This window comes from Silene latifolia, chromosome 3, assembly GCF_048544455.1.
Source record: "Silene latifolia isolate original U9 population chromosome 3, ASM4854445v1, whole genome shotgun sequence".
NCBI classification, from domain to species: Eukaryota; Viridiplantae; Streptophyta; class Magnoliopsida; order Caryophyllales; family Caryophyllaceae; genus Silene; species Silene latifolia.
The window spans coordinates 131,040,904-131,064,733 of NC_133528.1; the positions used below are offsets into that span (position 1 = coordinate 131,040,904).

The 23,830-nt window shown below is 38.9% G+C and overlaps 1 protein-coding gene across 1 annotated transcript in view; it reads right to left on the reverse strand.

Moving 5' to 3' along the window:
• Nucleotides 1-20,911, reverse strand: part of LOC141648047 (putative splicing factor 3A subunit 1) — a 76,896-nt gene extending 55,985 nt beyond the window's left edge. Inside the window, exon 1 of the mRNA XM_074456488.1 lies at nucleotides 20,750-20,911. The gene's annotated coding sequence lies outside the window, so the exon portion shown is untranslated. The remainder of the gene's footprint in view (nucleotides 1-20,749) is intronic.
• Nucleotides 20,912-23,830: the final 2,919 nt, after the last annotated feature.

The window sequence follows — 23,830 nt, forward strand, 5'->3', positions numbered from 1 at the left end:
AAAAAGGGGGAAAGAGGGATGGAAGTAAGTTGGGAGAACGTTGACCGGAGTTAAGGAGCATGAAGGTAGGAAATTATGGATATGTACGATAGCCTCATTAGAGGGTGTGAGTTAATAGTTATATAGGAGAGCGGGACGACATGTTAGCCGTGAGTTTCGAGGTATTAAGGGAATAAGAAGCTGGTAGAGTGTTTGCACGATCTGAGATTTTGGCGGAGAGTTAGGTAACGATATGATAAAGGATAGAATTGGGAATAACGTTGAGGTAAATTTTGTTGATGGATTTGATGTTCGTTATTTGGGATGCTAACCAAAGAGATGAAATGGATTGTGATATTAAGAAGTGATAGTAAGAGAGTAGTCACATGAAGGATGTTGGTGTCATAGTATTGTCACTAGTGGTTGAGGATGATGTTACTTTAGGGAAGTTAGTTGTTCTAATGAGGTTGATTTTGTGGAGGTGATTAGTATGTTTGGTTGTGAGGGAGTATAAGATGTGGATATATGAGGTGTTCGCTGGAAGTTGAGTACTAATGTTATGGCTACATTTGCCGGAGGGGTGATAATTGTGTGTATGGGAGGATATGTTATAAAAGGCACCTGAGTTAAGTCCGGATGAGAGGTATTCATTGTCAAGGTGGTAACTTACGTGATCAGGATTGGCTAGTTAGATTCGATTATGGGTCCATGAGGTGTGTAAAACTTTGTGTGAGATCCTGGCCTCACGAGTAATGGTGTGGCGTGATAGATACGAGTCATTATATGTGTGTCCTGCGTTATATGTTATACTTATATGTGTATGTATGATATCTGTAAGTAATGGTGTGAGGTTCCGGCCTCAAGAGTCATGGTATGGATAATATTCATAAGGTTGGTATTTGTGATCCCGTCTAATGTGCTGCGTCGTGATCTGGTAGAGCAGTTTTAAGAAAGTCTTGTGGTCAAGAAAGTTGTGCTGCGTCAGTGTTATGAGATTGTAAGAGTTGCAATGACTATCGATGTGGTGTTGTGCACTGGACACGGTAATTCGTGTTGTGATACGAGTATTTTCGTGTTGTCATCGATCGTTGTTTGTTCACTGCTATTTCTTGTCAGTGTCGGTCGGGGCATATATACCTTTGTATTGTTTCCCGATGTCTCTTACCATTGTCAGCTTAGAAGTGAAAATAGAGTATGGTATGAGAGATAGTTGGGTATGGTGTTATTGATGTCATGGCATAGTAATATTCTGTTAATGGGACACCGTTGTGAGAGGTTATTGGAGTGCTTTTGATCTTGTGTTAGATGAGGCATTGGTGGACATAGTTGTGAAAAGAAATTGTGGAACATGAGTGGTATTGAACTTGAAAATACAAGTGGTTTAGCACCTTTCCTTGGGACAGGGAGTACGGAGTTTTAGGACTTAGTATCGTGTCAAGTTAAGGGAGTAGTGGTAATAAAGAAGATGAACTTGAGAAGCTAATATAAGTATGTGTAACACTTGAGGATTGTGAGATAAGATTGTGGAGATGAGTGTATATGTATATAGAAGTATGTCGTGTTGTGGTAATGTAGAAGAGATGGAGTAGTGGCTATACTGAGGATTTTATGATATATGTTATGGGAATGCAAAATTATTGGAGGCACGAGAACTGTTAAAGAAAGAGAGCCCTGGATATAGGAATGGTTGTAGGTGTTGAGGTTATAGTGGGTTATCGTTGTCATGCAGTAGTAATGAGGATTATGGGAGGTATAGCAAAGGACCTAGTATTAGTGAGTTACGAGGACGTAACATTTATCTTAAGAGGAGTAGGATGAGACAAGAGAGTTTGATGGTCATATAGGTTGCAATTGGAAGTTGAGTGTTGGTGCAGAATAAGGATGGATTTGTGTGATTGCCGATTTTATTACAGGTAATGGCAGTGCTCGTAGTAGTATGATGTTTATGAGTGAGAGTAACGGATTGTGTGAGGATGTTTATGTGTGTGAGTAAACATCGAGGACGAAGTTCGTTTTAAGGATGGTAGAATGTAACATTTCGTTTTGATGGTTGATCTTATTTTGTGGATTGTCTTGGTATTGAGTTGCTAGTGAGTGTTACGGAAGTGAGACAAGGTTGGCAACATTGTATTGTGGTTATTCGATAATATTATGGAGTCAATATCGAGAGGATATGTTATCTAGTAAGCGTGGTTGGTGGAGTTAGTGTTAGGTGTCCATGTTTTATAGGTTGGGTTGGAACTTCGGGGACGAAGTTTTTTTTAAGAGGGGAAGACTGTAATACTACGGATTTTATTAAGCTAAGTACTCGACCGAGTAGAGCCTACTCGACCGAGTAGTGCTAAGTGTATGTTCTGTTTAGCTTCTGCCGAGGAATACTCGGCCGAGTATGATGAATACTCGACCGAGTAGAGGATACTCGGCCGAGTATACTCTATACTCGACCGAGTATCCGGTCTGGCGAGTAATATTTCAGCGGTTTGATTCGGAAGTAATTAGAACGATATATATTTAGTTAAGCAGTTTCCTAAACATAATTTACAAAACCTAATCATCGTACGACGCTCTAATCACTCCGAATCTCTCCTCTGTGTGTGTGTGGATAATCGTAGCAATCGCATTCGATCCTTTATTCCTCCGTTGGTAAGTCTTTATCCCCATGTTTGTTGATGATTATCCTAGGGTTTGTCTTTAATTATGAATTTGGGGGAAATGGGGTTTTGCATATAGTGTTTGCGTTATGTGATTGTTGATTATCATTGTTGTAGGTGACGATGTGGTAATTGTTATGCATATGGTATGATTGATTGCAGCATAGCAGATTGCGAAAAGGTAGGGTTTCCCTACTCAGTTACTGTTAATTGATTTAAGACTGTGCTTGTGTTGTAATTGTTGTTATCTGCTGATCATCGGAGTATGGGTGTTGTGTTGGTGGTGGTGATGTGGTTGTGTTGTGACGGTTGTGGTGTTGTGACAGCTGTGATGTTGTGTGATTGTGGTGGAGTCACTTGCGGGAGTGGCTTCACACCCTAGTTCGCCCTCCGTGGAACCCGTCACGGGAGGGGATGTGCACATTAAGGGACAAGGATTGTTAGTCGCTCGTTGATGAGCTGGACTAGGTGGGGATGGGCTGCGGTCACCCACTGTCGGCGAGGATTACCAGTTGCGATGGGTAATCTGGCAGGGCTACACACTTTGGTGTGTAGTTGGTTACTGTGTGAGATCGGGAGACCGGGGATGGAGGATGATCAGCCGGTTACATTATTTGTTTTTCTTATCTTGATTGAAGCAGTCGACCCCGTTGTTGTTGTTTTGTAAAACTGCGGTGATCCATTCGGGGATGGTGAGCAGATTATGACAGTAATGCGAGATGTTTAGCTATGGGACGAGGTCATGGGAGTCATCACTCGAGTCTAGCTTCCGCCGTCAAGAGACTTAGCTTGCATTCTTTGTAGTTGTTAGACCTTTCACAGTTATACTTTGGTTTGATGTTGGAAACATGTAATCACTAACTCTTTATACTTTAATAAAGGTTGTTTGGAATTGGTAACTTTGATATACGAACCTCGGGAAACCGAGATGGTAACAGCCTTTCATGCTAGGGTAGTCCTTGGTAAGGTACCTTGGTATGAGGGGGTGTTACAACAACTCCTATTCTAGCTTTGCCAGAGGGATGCGAGAACTTTGAGGTGTATACCGTTGCTTCAAAGAATGGTCTTGGTTGTGTTTTGATGCAGGTAGGGAAAGTCATAGCTTATGCTTCGAGACAGCTTAAGCCATATGAGGAGAATGACCCTACTCATGATCTGGAGCTGGGTGCAGTTGTTTTCGCTCTCAAGATTTGGAGGCACTACCTTTATGGAGCAACCTTTAAGGTGTTTTCTGATCATAAGAGCTTAAAATATATCTACACTCAGAAGGAGCTTAACATGCGATAGAGACGGTGGATGGAGCTGATCGGAGATTATGATATGGAGATCATCTATCACGAGGGTAAGGCTAATGTTGTTGTAGATGCTTTGAGTAGGAAGAGCGTTCATTCGCTATGTACGGCCATGTCTTTGCTGAAGCTGAGGGATGAGGTGTCTAGGATGGGGATCTTTATGTTAAGAAAGGGAGATGCTATCGGGGAATTGACGATCGAGACAGAGTTATATGAGAACATCAAAAGTAAACAGGAGCTTGATCCTAAGATTAAGGAATGGAAGTCAAGAGTAGAGAGTGGGACAATTTCCCGGTTTTCTATCCATACGGATGGGAGTGTTCGCTTTGATGGAAGATGGTGTGTTCCTGAGGATACAGAGTTGAGGAGAGTGATCTTGACTGAGGCTCATTGCACTCCTTATTCGGTTCACCCGGGTGGTGACAAGCTTTATAAAGACCTTAAGAAGACTTTCTGGTGGCCAAACATGAAGAGGGATGTAGCCGAGTTTGTGGCTAGATGTTTGACCTGCCAGAGGGTCAAAGGTGAGCAGAGGAGACCACAGGGTAAGATTCAGTCCTTGGAGGTACCCGAGTGGAAGTGAGAGTCCATCTCCATGGATTTAATTGTGGGATTACCTAGGTCACAGCAAGGTAATAACATGATCTGGGTGATTGTGGATCGGTTAACCAAGTCAGCTCACTTTGTTCCTATGAAATATACCTAGTCTAAGATGCAGCTGGCGTTGGGTTACAGGAGACATGTGGTACGGTTACATGGCATACCCAAGGATATCGTTTTTGATCGTGATGCAAGGTTCATATCCAAGTTTTGGCAAGAACTGCAGGAGTTGATGGGTACAACCTTGAAGATGAGTACAGCTTTTCATCCGACAACTGATGGTCAGACAAAACGAACCATCAAGACCCTAGAGGACATGTGTCATGGAGTTTGGGGGCAGCTGGGAAGACATGCTTGACCTGATTGAGTTTTTATACAACAACAGTTATCATACGAGTATCGGGATGGCACCTTTTGAGGCTTTGTATGGCCGGAAGTGCCGAAGTCCAGTTTGTTGGGATGATAGTTCTGAGACAGTGGTTTTAGGGCCACAGTTGGTCCAGGATATGGTTGAGCAGGTCCAGATGATTCGGCAAAATATGAGAGCAGCTTAAGACCGTCAGAAGAGTTATGCCGATTTGCACCGCAGAGATATTAAGTTCGCGGTAGGTGATAAGGTCCTTTTGAAAGTGTCACCTATGCGAGGTGTAATGAGGTTTGGAAGGAAAGGTAAGCTAAGTCAGAAGTTTATAGGTCCTTATGAGATTTTGGACCAGATAGGCGAGGTAGCCTACAGATTAGCTTTGCCACCAGCTTTGGATAGAGTCCACAATGTTTTCCATGTTTCCCAGCTTCGAAAGTATGTGAGTGATCCATCGCATATCCTTCAGTTGGAGAACATTGAGCTTGATGAGTCCTTGTCCTACGCCGAAGTTCCTAAAGAGATTCTTGATCGCAAGGTTCGTAAGACAAGGAATGGTGAGACGGTCTTACTCAAAGTACTTTGGTCTAATCACAATGTGGAAGAGGCCACATGGGAACCCGAGGAAGCTATGCGAGAATGTTTTCCTAACCTTTTTGATCAGGTACGTTTGGTTACGGGGACGTAACCATTGTCTTTTTAGGGGGGGGGGGGGGGTAGGAGATGGTCGCGTGTGTGTTTTGTTTTATTTTGAGTCGGGTTAGTGAGTCTTGAGGTGTCTTGTGTGATTCTTTGGCGTTGATAAATGTTTGTTTGTGTAGTCTTTTTGCGTTGTGCAGTGTCTTGTTTTGGGGTGGAGTGTGAACTTCGGGACGAAGTTCTTTTTAAGGGGGGAAGACTGTAATACTACGGATTTTCTTTAGTGAATACTCGACCGAGTAGAGCCTACTCGGCCGAGTAGTGCTGATGGTGTAGTCTGTTTTGGTTCTGCCGATGAATACTCGACCGAGTAGAGGATACTCGGCCGAGTATACACTTTACTAGACCGAGTATCCGGTCTGGCGAGTAGTAATTCAGCGGTTTGAGGCGGGAGTGTTTAGGGTTATTTTATATTCAAAGTCAGTTTCTAAAACGTCATTTCTACCCTAATCACTTTACGATTTCCCTAATCACACTCTAATCACTCCCCAAATCATTCCATAATCTCATTGTGTGTGCAATCGTCGTGGTCCTTGCGTGTAATCTCTCACTCTACTGTTGGTAAGTGTTATTTCCATGTTATTTATATTCTTTTGGGGTTACTGTGTGTATGGAATTTTGGGAAATATGGGGGAGATTGTGCAATATGTAATTGTGTTATGTGATTATTGTATAGGAGAAGACTTCATAGAAGAGCGTTTCTGATTGTTCGGTTTCCGTCTGCTGTTGATTGCTAAGTTAGGGTTTTCCCTACTTAGTTTACTGTTAATTGTTCAAGACATAATTGTGTTGTGATTGTTGTTATCTGCTGATCATCGGTGTTCGGGCGTTGTTGTGACGGTGTTGGTGTGGAGATGTTGTGACAGCTGTGAGGCTGTGTGTGTTGTGTTTGTGGTGAAGTCACTTGCGGGAGTGGCTTCACACCCTAGTTCGCCCTCCGTGGAACCCTCCACGGGAGGGGATGTGCACATTAAGGGACAGGGATTGTTAGTCGCTCGTTGATGAGCTGGACTAGGTGGGATCAGCTGCGGTCACCCACTAGCGGCGGGGATTACCTGTTGCGATGGGTAATCTGGCAGGGCTACACACTTTGGTGTGTAGTCGGTTACTGTGTGAGATCGGGAGACAGGGGGTGGAGGATGATCTGCTGGTGACCTTGTTTGCTTGTCTTATATTGTTTGAGTAATACTGACCCCGTTGTTGTTTGTGGAATCTGCGGTGATCCATTCGGGGATGGTGAGCAGGCTTGACAGGTATTTCTAGTGGTGAGCTTGGGGCAGTCATGGGAATGTCGTCATCACCAGTCGTAGCATCACCGTCCGAGTCTTAGTTTTTGTTTTCTTTAGTTGTCAGACATTGGAGTTGTTTTATTGGATCAGTTTGGATTTGGTTGATGTAAGCTTTTACATTTTACGATATTATAATAAATGTGCTCAGTTCAAACGCTTTTGATATATACTAACCTTGGGCAACCGAGATGGTAACGCACTCTCATGGTAGGGTGGTCCTGGTAAGGCACCTTGGTATGAGGAGGTGTTACAATGTCATCCTTGCTTTTAGGAGTCATTTTTTTTATATGCGAGACTTGACAGAGTATTTTAGTCGGGTTATATTTTGGGAGCAAAAATCATTACTTTTAGGATGACCATGATTTTAGACATATTAATGGTCAAAGTTATTAAAGTTTGACCCCTAAGAAGTAAGGTGGAAGATGTTTAAGAAGGGAAGGGAGTATCCATCATGATTTTTTAATATAATTCATAATGATTTGTTTAAGAAGCGGGGTGAGTCTTAGACCAAGTGTGGTATGCCTATTATGTTGTTGAGAATTGAGGAACATTAACTCCGTAAGAGGATTATGTAACAGAATCTGTCTTATTATCAATCGCCTTGGAAAATTCGTAGTAGAAGGGAAGATAATTACGGGTTTCAAAGTCGGCAAAGTGTACTTAACCCGAAGATAGTAATGACTTTCTCGAATGCAAGGATTCCTTTCATGATTAAGCGGAGACAATATACATTGAGACCGTTCTACGCCATGACAATAAACAAGAGTCATGGACAGTCACTTAATCATGTTGGAATTTATGTGCCTAAACCAGCATTTAGTAATGGTCAGCTTTACATAGAAGCGTTAAAAACAACGTCATCTGAGGGATTTAGGTTCTCATTGATGATAGAGACCAAATGTATTAAGGCCACACGAAAAACATTGTTTACAAATAAATTTTCACAAATTTACAAAATTAGGTGTCGTATTAAATATTTTACATGAAACTTCAAAGGATAAGTAGTTTTAAGTAGTACACATAGTCAAAGACTATTTCGGTAAAAAAATTGATGGTGCACAAAACAATAATAATGATAAATCTATAGTTCAACTATTTCTCTGAATGTTATACAAGTGATGTAGTTAATACCATGGTAACTTTAACCAATGCTTTCAACGTTGCCATAAAATACTAACTTGATAACCCAACGGTTTTAGTGATGTCATAAACTACTAAATGATGTTGCCAAATATGATACTACTAAGTGCCCCCGACCCTTGCATCCTATTAAATAGAATGACAAATATTTTTTTATTGTTGTTTAAAGACTACTAACTCTGTTGATATTTATTTTGGATTTGATTTTGCGAAAAGTATATAGGGAGCAAATACTCTTAATTGTAAATAGTAAATTATGTTGTAAGAGATTTAACATTTTCTTTGAACATACTAAATATATATAATCTTGACACCTGTTGTTTTACATGACATTGATATCATTTTTTTAAATTAAAATTAAGTTGTGCCTGTAACAATGAAAAAACTAACAATATACTATAACTATGTCACTTGATATTATACTATTGAATGCCGAATCTTTTATGCTAAAAATACTAATAATTCATCGGTGATCAACTACACCAACCACGATTTTTTTTTCATCAATGATTTAATATAGTTGAACTTTTTTTATCAACTTTAGTATATGTTTTTACATATAATCCTATTGGGAGCCCCGTGCATCGTACGGGCTTTCCAACTAGTTTATATACTATATGAGTTAATTAGATTTTACCCCCTTTTGAAATTCACATTTTTAAAATTACTCCATTTTGAATTTTTTTTGCTAAAATTACTCCCAAGTTGCATTTTTTCCAAAAAAATAACTTCAAAACTCCAATTTAAATGACCTATTTCGTCTGTTTTTGAACTTATTCCGTTTATGTCTTAGCCAATTTATACTTTGAAAGTTATAACTATGTAGACAAATTGAGGGAGAGTTCAAAAACAGAGAAAATAAGTCACTTAAATTGAAGTTTTGAAGCAATTTTAGGAAAAAAATGCAACTTAAGGGAGTAATTTTAGCAAAAAATTTCAAAAGGGAGTAAATTTCAAAAAGGAGTAAAATATAATTAACTCTACTATATGTTAAATTTCATTTGTCATACTAACTGAAAAATTAACTGAAACCTAAAAATGTAGCTTACACTACTACAAATACAGGCAACCACAATGGCCCTTTAACAACGCTTATTCACGAAAATCATCAAAACACGTTGTAGAATTGATTCCGCGAATTTTACCAAACTTAATTACAACGGTTCTGTGTTGTTAACCGTTGTTATTGGTTTTAACAACGGGTCATACTTAAACAACCGTGTTAATGAAAAAACTAATAACAACGGTTAAATTTTAACCGTTGTTAATGATTTGGCGCCAAATTAGTGAAAAGTAATCACAACGGTTATATTAGAACCCGTTTTTAATACTTTTTAACAACGGTTGTAGACTCAATAACCGTTGTTATTAATGTTATGAAAATCTTAAGAACAACATATTGCTTTATTCTGCTATACGCTACAAAACACAAACACAAGCTAGCTAATACTGCTACTATATCATCCTCCATTCCTCCCTGTTCGTCTCTCTGTCTTCATCTCCGTCACTGTTGTCACGTCTTCTCTCCCTCATCGTGTTTATCAATCAGGTATATATATGTTTCTTAGCAACGCTTATAGATATAGGATTTTTTGGATTATTATCTAATTTGTTGATAATTTAGCTTAATTGCTTTCCTGAATTTCGTTTATTTGTTTGCCTATTATTGTATTTTCTGAATTAGTTGCCTATTATTACGAATGTAGAATAATGACTCGAACTTGGATGATTGATGCAAATATGAGTGACCGCACCTACAAGGATGGTTTAGATGAATTTTATGAATTCGTTTCGAACAATTTGAAAGGTTCTTCTAGTATTGCATGTCCTTGTGAAAGATGTGGTAATATTAGCTATATGGCTTTTCCGGACGTTAAAATACACCTAGAAAAGTGGATATTTAGTCGATCCTATACATGTTGGATTTTTCACGGGGAATCATTAGAGGAAGAGAATAACTCTGAAGAAGATGATGTTGAGGTACACGAAAGGCTAACTGATGATCCTGAGTTTGCCGAGTTTTTTGAGTTGGAAGAGTTGGAAGTAGAGAAGTTGAATGTTGGGTCTATAGATAATAAAGAGAATGATGATGAGTCGATTGCTTTTGAAGATGTAGGTGATGACACTAGTAATTGGGATGACCTTAACAACATGTATGAGAAGTTGTGTGAGTCTGAAGCACCTCTGTATCCTGGTTGTAAGTTCACAAAAATGTCGGTTGTGGTGAAGTTGTATAATATCAAGGGGGCAAATGGGGTGAGTGACACGTGTTTTACTAGTTTTTTAGCCTTGATAAAGGAGTTGCTTCCTGATGGTAATGTTCTACCTGTTAAGACATATGAGGCGAAAAAACTAATAAGAGGAGTGGGTATGAAATATGAGAAAATACATGCATGTCCAAATGATTGCATATTGTATCGCAAATTATATCAAAACTTAACCAATTGCCCTAAATGTTTGGAGTGGCGTTATAAGGATAAGGAAGGGATCCCGGCTAAGGTGTTGTGGTATTTTCCATTGATACCAAGAGTCATAAGGATTTATGCGAATCCCGATGATGCAAAAATGTTAACTTGGCATGAAACAGGAAGAATAAATGATGGAAAGCTAAGACACCCGACAGATGGTAAGCAATGGAAATCATTCGACGCTAAGTATCCCGAGTTCGACAATGAACCTAGAACTTACGTCTAGCGCTGTCCACTGATGGAATGAACCCACACGGAAACATGAGTAGCCAACATAGTACTTGGCCAGTAGTGTTGGCTATTTATAACTTACCTCCATATGTGTGCATGAAAAGAAAGTATTTGATGTTGTCGTTGTTAATTTCCGGCCCTAAACAACCTGGAAATGATATAGATGTATATTTGGAACCTCTTCTAGATGATTTGCGATTGTTGTGGGATAGTGGGATAGAAGTATTTGATGCATATAAGAACGAAACTTTCAATTTGAGGGCGATGTTATTGTGTACAATAACTGACTATCCGGCTTATGGCGACCTTTCTGGGCACACAGTTCATGGGAAAGAGGCTTGTCCATTGTGTGGGGAGGATATCGAGTCTGAATACTTGAAGTCTTCTCGTAAGTATGTGTATATGGGAAATAGGAGGTTCTTGTCTCATGACCATTGTTATCGCAAGATGCGGAAAGCATTCAATGGAAGACAAGAACTTCGTCAACCTCCTAGAATTTTGAGTGGGCATGAAGTTTATCAGAAAGTAAAGCATATTGAGATAGATTATGGGAAGAAGAGCGGCTCTAAATTGTCTACTCGTGGGTATAAGAAAAGATCCATATTTTTTGATAAACTTCCATATTGGCCCGACACGGAGGTCGGCATTGCCTCGATTTCATGCACATTGAGAAAAATGTCCGTGATAATATTATCAATACCCTTCTGAATGTTCCTGGTAAAATAAAGGATAACGCCGCAGCTAGGGAAGATATGAAAATGATGGGTATTAGGCTAGAGTTGGCACCACGGAAGAGAGGTAATCGTACATTTTTACCGCCAGCAGATTATACCCTTTCACGGAATGAGAAAAAAGAGTTCTGTGCATGCTTGAATGGAATTAAAGTGCCACATGGTTATTCGTCGAACATCAAAAGCCTAGTGTCGATGCAAGACCTAAAACTCACCGGATTAAAGTCACATGATTGTCACACTTTGATGTAACGATTTACTACCGTGGCTATTCGTTCCATTTTACCGAAAAGGTAAGATATGCTATAACTAGATTCTGTCTCTTCTTCCAGTCCATATGCGAGAAAGTCATCGATCCCGATGACGCGGATTCATTGCAGGACCTCGTTGTAACCTCTCTTTGTCAGTTGGAAATGTATTTTCCACCCTCTTTCTTCACTATCATGATTCATCTGACCATTCACTTGGTTAGGGAGATTTTGTACCTTGGGCCCGTGTACTTGAGATACCAGTATCCTTTCGAAAGATTGATGAAAGTCTACAAGGACTATACATGTAATCGGTATCGTCCGGAAGGTTGTATTGCTGAACGCGCTATTTTAGACGAAGCTCTTTCATATTGTTACGCTCATCTCTCCCCTGAGGAGTTGATTGGCGTTCCTAAGAATCGTCATAGTGACTGGATGACCGGAAAAGGTATTAGGGGCCGGGTTGAAAAAATTGTGACACGTGAAATGTTGCATTTAGCACACATGTATGTCCTAAACAACGAAGATGAGGTGCAACCTTATATTCAACAACACAAATATGAGCTCAAATACGATCACCAAAACAAGACCGAGAAGTGGATTGCGAACGAGCATACGAAGACGTTTGCAGAGTGGTTTAGGAATATTGTCTTAGAGTGTACTGATCAAACTGGTGATGACATCTCTCCTAGGTTACTACGTCTTGGTTTAGGTCCAAATGCCAGGGTCACCTTTTACAACAGTTTTGCCATTAATGGATATACTTTTTACACCGCGAGCAAGATGAGCTGAGCACAATGCAAAATAGTGGTGTGAGTTCTGAATTTGAGGCAATGCACTTTGCTACTTCAAAAGATAAAAAGCCTATTTGGGGAAAATGCCTTTATTATGGTGTTATTCAAGAAATATTGGTACTAGATTACATTGATTTCACAATGCCTTTGTTTCGATGTAACTGGGTTGATAACAACATCCATTGTGTCCGAAAGGATAAGATGGGATTTACGTTGGTCAATCTGGGTAAGGTTGGCAATAATAAGGATGATCCTTTCATAATGGCATCCCAAGCTAAACAAGTGTTCTATGTCACCGATCCTATGGATAAGAAGTGGTATGTTGTACTGTCTATAAGGAGTAGAAGGAGTAGTCCATCCGATAATGGTGATGATGATCAGGATGTCGTTTTTGAGGGAATGGATCAGTCTACCACTGTATCTTATTTCGACGATGTTGACACTGATCATGAGGACACTGAAAGCATCTATATGCGTGATGACCATGGTGAAGGTATTTGGGTTAACGAAGAAACTATGACATCCAAGAAACGTCCCCGATCCTGAGATAGTTCATCAGGACATAGTGATATGGACGACCAACATTTTGAGTCATTTTCAGACCAATAATTTGATGGTTTAATTTATTGGTAAATCAATAATGGTCATTATATTGTTAAATAAAAATTCCCAAATTTGCATGGCATGGTAAATCCTGTAGCTTAGATATGCAGTATGCATGCATGCTGGTGTTGTCTTATTTTCTTGATCTTATTATTAGATGTGGATCTTTGGTGTTGAAATTCTTTGAATAATGTTGCAAAGATATGTTACTGAGTTTGACTGTATTGGAATTACTGATAATTTTTTTTTTTAAAAAAGTTCAACAATAATAACGGTTATATTTAAATTACCCGTTGTTAATACTTTCAACAACGGGTGTAGTACCTCTACCCGTTGTCAATGATTTTTTTGACATATTTCATTTTGGCGCAAATTTGGTGAAAATATATTACAACGGGTATATTTTAACCGTTGTAATAAACTTTTGACAACGGTTGGCTTTTATTGACCCGTTGTTATTAACATATAACAACGGTTCTTCTCTGAGCACCCGTTGTCAATAGTTTGTCTTAATAAAAAACTAATTTAGAAACCCATACAGCATGCCATACACAAACACACACAACATTAGTTCAACCGTTGGTATCCTGAGTTAATTTTTCTCTCTTCCTCGCTTTCTACATTTCGTTTGCCGCCGTCGCCCAATTTCCGACGCCCAGATTCCGTTGCCTTCCCTTATCATCCTGCTCGTTCTCTTTATCATCATCATCATCAGGTATGTTCACTTTAATTTTGTGTTTCATCAGTAGGGTTTTAAGACGATTATCTTGTTTTTTTTCATGCATCTGTTTGTTTTTCGTCTTCTTTGTTATCTTTATCATCCCGCATCATCTACTTCACTCCTCTTATTAGGGTTTAGGATTTTAGAAGCTCAATCTGTTGTTTTAAATTTTCATTCCTATTAGGGTTTAGGGTTTTAGATAATACTCTGCATGTACGTTGTTAAGTTGTTCATTTCCTGTTCATATTTGGGTTTTAGGATTATCATGGGTGAAAAACGTAAAAGAAGTCAAAAGAATAATAAGCCTGGTGATAATAAGCCTGGTGAGAGGGGTGCTACGAAGTGCCAGAGAGTCCAGCCTATAGCCGCTAAACAGTGTTCAAAATAACATGGAGTGAGATGGGTTTCCCTACTGGTCCAAATGCGGGTCTTTTCTCCAGTTTGATTGGTACTTGCACAAGACAGTTTGTGCCTATCCATTTAGATGATTTTAGAAATTTGAATCCAAAATTGGCGGAGGTATACTTGGCTCGTGTAAAGGAAGGCTTTATTATACCCGATGAAAGCCATGATCCGTATTAAATGCATAAGGCAGCGGATGTCCACAGGCAGTGGAGGTGTGACGTTGCTAGGGATTGGTTGTATGTGGACAAGGCAACGGGGAGATGCGTAAGAGACCCTTAGGAAAACAAGTGTCCCACCATCAAGCAGAACAATGGGATCTTTTAAAAAAGATGAGAACTACCGAGAAGTTTCGAGTTAAATATCCTCGCCTTTTAACGATTTACCTATCATTTTTTTAATTAATGAGTCCTTTATATAATCTTTTTATTATCTCATCTACTTGCGCTTTTATATAATTATTTGAAGGCCGTTAGCAGAAGAAATCGTGCTAACATTTCATGCAAGAAGGGGAAATGGTATGGTTCTCGAGGTGGTTACAGAAAGATAGAAGAGAACCTCGTAAGTAGCATGCATTATTCCCCTGTGAGACTTTATTTTTTTAATCACACTTGGACTTGCATTGATACACATTTACGTGTATAAATGTTACCATGTTAATGTGTAGGTGGCAAAGGGAGTGAAAGAGGTGGATCGGCATGTAACTTATAAAGAAGGGCACACGCCTAAAGGATCCCGGTCGTCGCGTGACAAATATGATGAGGAAGTTTTGGCCAACATAGTAAGCATTATTTTATTAAGACGAGTTCATTACTAACTTTATTATTTTAGTCACAAATATAATTTGAAGTTTATTTAATATATTATAGGACAACGTATTGAAAGAGGTAGAAGAAGGAAATTCACTCCCAAAGTGGTCGTAATGACGTTCTTGCTAGAGCGATCGGCCGACCCGAACATCCAGGTCGTTTGAGGGGCGTCCGTTACAGGTTGGAGTAACGAAATATTATGGGACAACTGCCCCGATAAAGAAGAAAAGGAAGACTAAGTCCGAGAAGGCTGACATGGTAACATTTATTCTATTATTTTCATTTAAGTTCAATTCACATGTTATTGTTGGGATAAAAATTGCCGACACATTACATTCTTGGCAAGCGGCTTGATTAATGGCATCCGTACTACTAAAGCTGAATCTTTGGAGGTAAGCTTTCCGAAGAAGAAGTGAAGATGATGGAGGATGTCATTTCTAAAGGGGGTAATAATAAGGGTCAACAGATTGGTCAAGAGGCCGCTACTACCTTGGCAATACATGAGAAGGAAGTATCGGTCAACGAGATTCGAAAGATCGGTACCTAATAATGCTTCGAAGTTGTAACAACTAAAGCCGATCGGTACCTAATACTTCCTTATTTTTTTTTTTTTTTTTTTTTGGGTAAGATCAGGGGGTGTGTTCCCTGCCGGCTCTAATGCTATAACTTCTGACATGGTGCCATTGGTTAATTTTATTAGGTAAATAATGGGTCCGAAAAGGAGATGCAACTTGAGAAGACGGCTGATGGAAAACAAAGATACATCCCCTTCAAGTCGGTTCCCTGTTTTCAGTAAGGTATGCATGAAGTGTTTAATTAGTAAAATTTATATGAATCTTTGAAGTTTGTGCAAAAATCGGCCCGAGACAAAAAGCGTTTTTGCAAAATCTTTTGAATCTTTCAAGCGTTTTTGCAAAGATATAATAATGTATGTGTATATTCTTTAGGCCGTAAACAAGAGGCCAGTTATTCTTGCTGACCCTAATAGAACCGAAAAGCCACATGTGCGTGTCGTAGGGGTCTCGTAGAAATGCACACCAAATCTGCAGCGTGAAACGTAGTTCATGGCGAAAAACTTTTGCCGAATCATACCAAAGTAGAGATAACTACAGTCTTACCAGGCCATGAAAACTTGCAATCGCCTGTCCTAGTTCGTGACGACATTACCATTCGGGAGATGCGCTTGGAAGTTTCATCCAATGGCTCGAAACTCACATCTACTTGGCGAAGATATCTCGCCTCAAAGCGGCGGAAAGCAGTTGGGGTTAGAAGAAATACCTTTATATATATGTTAAATTTTTAATTGTTGAATGTTTTTATATGTTAAATTTATATGTTATTTTTTTTTTTTTTTGTAGGGAACAAAAAAGCCGGCTTTGGCGGATAAGCCTAAGTCCACGGACATGCCAACGACCTCGTCGAGACAACAACTTGATGAGGTATTTAATTAACTTCTCCATTTTTTTAAAAACCTCGTTCCCTTTATTTATATTTTTTTCGTATTTATAAAAAGCATGGTAATTTTGTGTAGGGGACAAAAAGACTGATAAGCCTAAGTCCCCGGTCTTTACTGCCGCTACTACCTCATCATTGAAAGTTAGGAGTTTAAACGACACACAATATAAAGGGAAGGAGTACATGGGATATGTAAGAACGGTGACGATGATGAAACCGCATGAGGAGGCTGCCCATCGCATAGCAACCGAGCAATTGATAGTTATTCCGCTCGAGGAGGATATTCTAGGGGTTGAGCGCCAAGCACTTCTATCATGGGATATGCTAGCCGTATGGGCTGGCCTAGACCAGATTGATATCCAAAACGTATTTGTTTGGATGAAGTAAGTTTCTTAATAAATAATTTCATATTCTAATATTCTGACTACTAGATAGTGTTTTAAATACCGGAATTAATACCGTAATAATGTAGGATATTGAAATTGAGAGTGATCCCCGAGAAGAATATTCCATCTGATCAATACGGATTCCTGTGCCCCTTTATTTTATCTTTATTTATTTCGGATTTCTCATTCCAAGACCGGGTAGATTATATTGCTCAGCAATTAGCGACAACCAAGAAGCTGATTTTTGGCGCTTATAATGAAAAAGGGTAATAAACAAATTAATATTACGTTTCCCCCTACAATTGCATTTTCATAACTAATATATGTACTTGTTAATAATGATGATGTCTCTTGATGTAGGACTCATTGGGTGCTAGCAGCCATCATGCCGACAAGGAATAAAGTTTTCTGGTTGGACTCTTTACATCATCAACCAAGCGAGACTTTTAAGCGCTTGATTAATATGTAAGTTTATAATACTGATTTATTTATAATAACATTTTCAATTTTTATTTATAGAAAAAAGCTCTTTCATATTTTTGCCCCTAAAAAAATTAGTTTTTGCCTCCTTTTTTATTTTTTAAAAAAGGGCCTTTGAGAAGAAAAGAGCAAACGAGCAGGATCAACCCACGAAAGATTCTCGATGTTGGCCCGATTTTATTACGATAAGGGGTACATGCTCAAATACAATAACATTAAGTGCAAAATCTGTGTTTAATACTAATACAATACCTAAAGTTCAAGATTCAGATGTGAGCCTTCTCTCGTCTGTTTTTTTTATGTAATAATAGGCCCTCGCCTTGCCGGATAGCATACAATGTAGATACTACGCTTGTCGGTTCATGTTGGAGATTATTAGGCGAAGATATCTCATTATTCCAGAAAAGGTTAGTAATAATTTAAACATGTGTTTATTACTTTTTTTTTTAAATTAGAGCTAATGTTGTCTTGCTTGCTGCTATATATACCATGATGTTGCTAATGTTGTCTTGCTTGCTGCTATATATACCATAATGTCTTCTCTTTGTTTTTTTCGCAGTATGCAATCAACCCGTCACAACAGATTGAGCAGTACTCAAGTATAGATATAGACGAGGTAAGAGACATGTGGGGCAACTACGTCTTAGAATATAGAAATGCATGATACTCAGAGTTTAGATCAACTTATGAGTAAATTTTTTGTTGAAGTTATGGAATGATTAGTTCATGTAAATTCAACTCCTTGTAAGTATATATATATATATATATATATATATGATGTAGCTGCTGTTGTGGTTGAATTGAATCTATTGAGTTCTGATGAACCCAGCTGTGATTTATCTTTGTCTTTGGTATATGATGTCTTGATATATGCGCAGGTTTTTGAATGGCATGAAACAAATTTAATTTTTCAAAACATTAGGAGTTCGTAATAAAAACGGTTACTAAAAAAAAAACCGTTGTGAATACCTTTCACAACGGTTAATAAAAATAACACCGTTGTTAAAAGTCTTCACAATTTTGGAGGTAAAATTACAACAACGGGTATTAAACTAAGAACCGTTGTTACTAACAATTTCAACAACGGGTATGTATCATAAACCCGTTGTCAAAAGACTTCACAATTTTGGAGGGAAAGTTACAACAACGGTTATACATACGACAACCGTTGTTATATTATTCCCTCCAAATTTTTGAAACACTTTCCACAACGGAAAACAACGGCTTTTAACCGTGGTGAATACTTTAGACAACGGTTTCATTAAATAACCAAACCGTTGTAAATACCTTCTACAACGGCCGCTTTAACAACGTCCGCTTTTTGTTTTTACAACGGTTTTTACCCGTTGTTATAGCCTGTATCTGTAGTAGTGTTAAAAGGTAACTGAAAATTAAAAGATGATAATTTATTTGATTAAGTCAAAAATGTTTTGCAAGCTAACCGAAAGGTGACTGTTTTTCTGGTAAAATGATATAAAAGGATATATTAAGTTATCTATATTTAATTTTATAAATTGAATGAATAAAAAGCAGGTAACTTATTTTTCACATGCTACTCTATTTTTAGTAAATAATTTATCTATCAAATATTTACAAAAAAATCGGGATAAATGAAATTTTGCTCAAAAGCTTATTTCTTTGAAACAAAGCCTAAATATGACATTTTTCATTATCTCCCGACCTTCCTCATATCTAAGGGGTTGTTTGGTTCGCTAAGGGAATTGAAGTTCCAAGAAATTAAGAGATCCACATCATGGAGGAATTGGAGTTGCTATGGAACTTCAATTCATGTAATTTGGGGTAAACAAACAACTCACTCATTTTGCAAATCCCATGAATTACAATTCATGTGTTTTAGAATGGGTAATCAAACGACCCCTAATTAATTACTTCTTGATGTTTTTTTTGGAATTACTCTTTCACATACGGACTTTACTCTTTCACATACATTTTTTCATGAACTTTCCAAAACATACCCTTTTTTCTAAACCTAATCAAATTACCTTTTCTCTATACCCTTTTTTCCCTAAAATCGAATTTAATTACTCTAAAAACTTGAACAATGAATTATAATTCTCTAATTAGTGAATCAATTTTATTGTTTTAACAATTTTTACTATGTTTTTTTTTTTAAATTATTAGGTAAATTAATAAAATCCAATTGCTTTGTATGAACAATCATTTACAAAAAGGAATTGAAATCATTATAATTCTCCAATTAGTGAAAATGCCCACTTGCTGAGAAGCAAGTTTAATTATATCCAATTCCTCCCGTTATCCCCTCAGGCAGCCTTACAGTGTATTGTTCAGCCTCGGGAGGCTCAAGGACCTTACAGACAGGTCTAAATTGTGCAGCGGGGTCGGGTTTTTCTTCAGTGGCAGCAACACCATCAGCAGAAGCAGTCTCTGGAACAGCAGAATCCAACGGCTGTGAAGAAGGCTGTTGTGCAGAATTTTGATTTTGAGCACAAAATTCTGATAGCTTATGCTGATAATAAGCATGGTAAGGATCCAATGCAATTAAAAAGTTAAATTTCACATTTCCTACATTACTAGCAACAATTCTTTTTTCGAATTCTGGCCCATTTTTAGCTACAAACTGTGATGTCTTATCAATAATGTTCCTAATATCTGGAGGTGGATGGATTATCCCAATTCTTCGTGTATGTGTTTCCACTGAGCTTGGTTTAACTACTTCATTTTGGTCATCATTTTGCTTGTCGTCCTCCGCAGGCAATTGGGAAGGTGGTAATGGCCCAAGATCCCCATCCGTTGGTGGAGCAGGAAGTGGCAAAATTGGCGTCACGCCCAGCATTATAAACCACCTTCCACTCAATATCCAGCTACAACCCCACTAACACAATAAAACACCGAATCTCACAATAATTATCACCCAAGTTCAACAATATTCTTAACACACGGCCTGTACTTAACAACCTACACCAACAAATTACACAGAAGTCAGCTGCAGTACATGAAAAAACCTAAAAATTTAATCCAATTGAATGGCTAGCACACTGCTTGCTGATTCGTTACAAATTCACAATCACTGCATCGCACCAAAGTAAATCCCATCTATCTAATGACACTTTCTCGAAACATAAGCACGCGATTTGTTTATATCTATCAATTACTAAAAAAACATGTTTAACAACGATTTAGCACAGATTTAACACAAACTTTAACAACTAACCATAAATTTACCTAAAATATACCAAAAAAAAACGTGATTTTAACCAATCAAATAGACCTAATCATTCAAATCTATTTTTCTGATACTTAAAATTGAAATCTATATTGCAAATTAAATCAAAATAACAAAATCAATCAAATAATAAAGATAACAAACTAAAAATTATACAGTAGAGCAGTAAATAAAGTGAATCAATTGAGGGAAAACAAGAGCGAACCTTGAAGATTCGAAGAGATGTGGAGATGAGAGGGAAGAGAGAATGCCGGGAAGCGAGTAAGGAGCGAAGGGCGTAAACCTAATTTAGGATTTCGAACCCTTTTTTTACCACTCGATAATGTACTCCGTATCAATTTAAACCCACCAATGACCGACCTAAGCTATGTCATAGGGCTCAGGGTTCGGGTTTCGGGTTTTACTTTTAGTTTCGGTTCCAGTTTGATTTCGTAATAATCGGGGCGAAAGTTTAAAGAACCGGGGTTTTTATTTGTTAGAAACGTTAGGTTTGAAGGCCCAAGATAAGTGCATGTACGTACTAGTGTACTACTCCCAAATTTTTCATGGCCCAAAAGTAATTGATGTGCATCGCTTCCGCGCACCATATTTCAACACTCTTTGGTCTCTTATAGTACCGTACTACCGTCTTATTACATAATACTGGACTACTGGTCCAAAAGGAGAAAAGCTCAAAGTTTATATTTGTTTTTTTTGAAATTAAACCCTTACTGGTTTAAGAATTTAAATTACTAGAATCAATACGGACTACAGTAGCAAAATCCGGAGGTAACGCCTCCAACCATCTAAGAATACCAACCGACCATGGCCGACAATGAGCCATCTCTTGAGCTACACTATTATCGACTATACGAATCCAACTAAAAGCAACACTGTCAAAACAATTACAAAGATTATAAATGTCATTATAAATTAAATAAATATTAATACGTCCCTTCCATCTCCGCTTCAAATCCTCGATAACAGTGCTGCAATCACCTTCCATGATCACTCTCTGAACATTCATCCGTCGAGCCTCCTTTAATCCTTGAAATACCGCCCCTGCTTCTGCCATCACGGGTTCTATACACTCCGGCCTTTGAACCACCATACCATTGTTGTCAGAATCCCGATTCGATCCTATGATTCTACGATTTTACGATCCAAAAATGCTTGTCCGATCCCGGATCCTACGATTCTATCATGTTTGTAGAATCTTACGATCCTATTTATTTGAAATTTTCTAGAGATAGGATCATAATACGATTCTACGATCTTACGATCCTACGATCCGACTCCATAGTAAACATATTAAAATAAATTTTATATAACGACATCGTAAAATCCAAATTTCATGTCATTTGTCGAAACATTTTCATGAAATGATACTAAACTCATTAATTATCAATATTTTGGGTATAAATAAGTGTTTTGATCTTCAATTATATATTTTTAGCAAATAATAAACTATATTTAATGAATTTTTAGAATCTTACGATTCTACGACCCGATTCTACCGATTCGATCCTACCCGCCCCATCGATTCAAAGTAGAATCCCGATCCTGACAACATTGCACCATACCCCACTCAACTACTCCCCCAACATCTCTACACACAGCTCCCAATCCTATCCCCACACTATCCAGCACCGTAGCATCCACATTTACCCTACTCACCCCTCCTCCCGACCCTTCCAACCACTTACTTCCTGAGTCCCAGACCCGCCCGTGTCAACAATACCCCCACCAATTTTCCTTTCCCAAACAAGATCTCTCACCCTCTGAACTACCCGCTCCGCATTCCACTCTCCATCTTCAAATATTGCCTTTTTACGCCGTTCTCATATAGTCCACCAACCCGTCATGAACTCGACACATTCACAGGTGTCCATATCCCGCCATACGACATTATTCACCCACTCCCTAACACCTTGAAACCCATGACACGAAGCCACCTTCAACCCCAAACCAGCCCATACCCCACCTACCCAGCCACATCCTCGTACTACGTGTAGGCAAGACTTTATCCAATCCCTACACCGAGGGCACCTATCATCAACCGAGTGCACACGAACCGAGATGTTGCTCTTAGTTGCAATTGCTTCATTACAAAATTGCCAGAAGAAGACCTTTATACGAGGCAAAGTTGGGATACTCCATATCTTATTTCACAGCCACTTATTATTAACACCACTAGACGGACCTACTTCCTCCCCTCGTTGCATAACCAACATTCTATAAGCTAACCTGACCGAATAGATACCGTCCCGTTCCCCTTCCCAATACCATTCATCTTTAGCTGGATACTCACAGATCCACATACTAAGAATACGCTCTTGTTCAAACGGAAGGAATAACGCCTCAAGAACCGCTTTATTCCAACTCTGTTGATCCTCTGTCCATAACTCAGCCACCCTCATTTCCGTATTCGCCTCTGCTTTCGCCAACAACACCATACTTGTCCGCGTTCCACTAATCCAAAGGTCTCTCCATACAAACGTATCTAAGACATCTCCCACCCGCCTACGTATCCCCATCTTAAACGAAGCTCTAGCCTCCCATATACTCCACCAAGAATAAATAGGCGTACTCCTAATATTAGCTTCTAATAACGAGCACGAAGGGAAATATTTACCTTCAGGCTCTGTTCATCTGTCAACAATCGCCAAGCTTGCTTACTGAGTAAAGCACAATTAAACTTCTCAAAGTCCCTAAACTCGAGTCCACCATGACATTTTGGTCTGCAAAGCTTATGTCATGCCACCCAAGGAATCTTCTTTCTCCCGTTCTTCAGTCCCCACCAAAATCTCGAGATAAGAGAACGTAAATCGTTGGAAAAATTAGCTGGTAGTTTAAAAACACTCATCGCGTAAGTAGGTATAGCTTGGGCCACTGCCTTAATAAGCACCTCCTTACCCACTTTACTGAGTAACGAACCCCTACATCCTTGCAACTTTTTACTAAGCTTGTCCCGAATCATATCCGTCAGCGCTTTCTTAGACCGACCTAAAACTGTAGACAAACCCAAATATCTCTCCTGAACCTCGACCTGCCGCACTCCCAACACTGCGACAACCTGCTGCCGCCTCATCGGACTCGTTCCCTGACTGAAAGAAATTGTCGTCTTATCCATACTCACCAAGTGACCCGATGCCTGCTGATACCGTCCCAAAACCCGCATCACTTCTCTAGCTTCCTCTTCCTTAGATTTCACAAAGAAAATACTATCATCCGCGAAAAGGAGGTGTGACACACTTGGGGTAGCCGGCGCGATTTTTATACCATAGATAACCCCATTCACCACCGC